The 1,925-nt window shown below is 39.7% G+C and overlaps 1 protein-coding gene across 1 annotated transcript in view; it reads left to right on the top strand.

Annotated features, from left to right (window-relative positions):
• The window catches only part of LOC107100803 (tumor necrosis factor receptor superfamily member 6-like), a 12,315-nt gene that overhangs the window by 1,213 nt on the left and 9,177 nt on the right, over window positions 1-1,925 (top strand). The window lies entirely within an intron of this gene.

Raw genomic sequence — 1,925 nt, 5'->3', positions numbered from 1 at the left:
TAAAACATCAGAGGTCTCTGTCCAGAAGAGCGCAGTCCTAGGAACAGCTAAGATACTGCGCAGAACCCGCAAACTCCCAGGCCTCTGGTAGAGGACCCGAGCTTGAGGATGACACATACCACCCCATGAGGGGGGAGAAAATAATTAAATATATATATATGCCGGCCTCAGTTACAACGCGAAGACAAAAGTTCCTCTTACTGATTTTTCATGCTCTTAAACACCGTAGAACTGACAAAATAAGCACAAAAATAAAAACAGAAATGATTACCCTCACAACATAGCAAATAAACATACCACTTTGGCCAGCTTGTGACTAAGGCTGGGTTTATTCTTCTGTTTAAATCTTCAGTTTTAACGCAGTTTCTAGTTTTTATGAGCTCTTACAGTCCATGCTGAAGAACGTGTGGTGACAATAGCTTACAATGTTGACAGGAAATGGAAACGTGATTTTTCAAAATACGTGCATCCATCTTAATCTTATTTAAATTAAATACTGTGACTAATGTTTAAAACAAACTATGATTATAGGGTACAACACACAAATATTAAAACTATATTAAATAAACCATAAGTACAAACTTATATAAGGTGCAACAGTGTCATCTATTGGATTTCAGAATTATTTTACAAGCAAAACAATAGCATTTACAATATATATATATATACATTTGATATGTTGTATGAGATGAGAGGCAAACAGGACAGGAACCTTTGCCCTGGAAGACTGGTTGTTATTTATTTCTATTTAAACATGTGGAATTTTGCTGTGTTGAAATTCAGTCTGTATTTTGAAAATCAAGCCTTGTTGTATTGATATATAGTGTCAGAATCAATTTACTTTGCCAGAAACACAATATTACAGTCATATAGATTATAACAAAGGCTGCAGAAAAAAAGAAGATATAAACACTATTAACACAAATGTGCAAAATGTATTAACCCAGTAGATGAAGGGCTTTATCTCATTCTTGTGTTAGCCCCTCCCATTTATAATCTAAACACCAGCAGGGTGAAAACTTCCCCTAAGCCATGCTTGGTCTGCAGTTTTAGGACTACAGAGACTCACATTGAGAAAAGAAGCAATTAGAAAGATTTTATTGACATAAATGAAAATAAATCATTTGGCACTTGAACCTTGGCAGAAGACATTATGCTGTAAGGCGTCAGGATGAATCATTTAGAAAGAGGATTAGAGGAATCTTCCACCCCGGGCCTGGACACTGGTGTTGGAATAAATAGGCCCCTGTCACACCAGCCTTATCCAGCGTATGCTCGATGTCCCAGAATCTCCTAAAAAACTGGCATACACTTAACTTCCTTAGTATAAGGCGCATATAAACGTCTTTTTTTCTCTCAAAATGTGCGCCGTGCCTTATAGTGTGGTGCGCCCTATGTGTGTTGTTACTGCGGACGTTGTTGAGACCACCATGAAAACGTTAAAGGGGGGAGTGTGGGCGTAGATTGTGTATAAAAGAACAGGGGAGATGATGAAAGCGTGGCTGAGGGAGGTGAATGTAAGGAGACCAGGTGGTTTTTTCCACGCATCACCATCGCTGTTAATCTGTGACTCCATTTGTGCCCATCTCACAGCTGATGTGAAAAACATGGTGAAACAAATGAACGTTCAAAGTAATGCTACGTTCACACTGGACGCAGCAGGAGCAGCAAAATCGCGTCTGCTGCTTAATTTTTTGCTGCTTGTACCAGTTAGTTCTGACGTGCGGCCGAAGCAGCTTGGCTGCACGGTGCAAAAGTGTGTCTGACGTGCGTTGGGCGGAGCTACTCTATCCTTTCTTTGCCTTGCAGCAGTTCACCGCGGCAGCTAGCAGGTGTTTTTCATCTAAATAATCTAACCTGCAGGCACCAGGATAATAAAAGCGAACATATTATGCCGGCAGATTTCTGCATTTTAAGTTAATTTA

The sequence above is a fragment of the Cyprinodon variegatus genome, unplaced genomic scaffold (assembly GCF_000732505.1).
Source record: "Cyprinodon variegatus isolate N-32 unplaced genomic scaffold, C_variegatus-1.0 Scaffold1013, whole genome shotgun sequence".
Classification (NCBI taxonomy): domain Eukaryota; kingdom Metazoa; phylum Chordata; class Actinopteri; order Cyprinodontiformes; family Cyprinodontidae; genus Cyprinodon; species Cyprinodon variegatus.
Note: the sequence above shows the minus strand (reverse complement) of the source record. Positions and strands in the feature narration are given on the sequence as shown.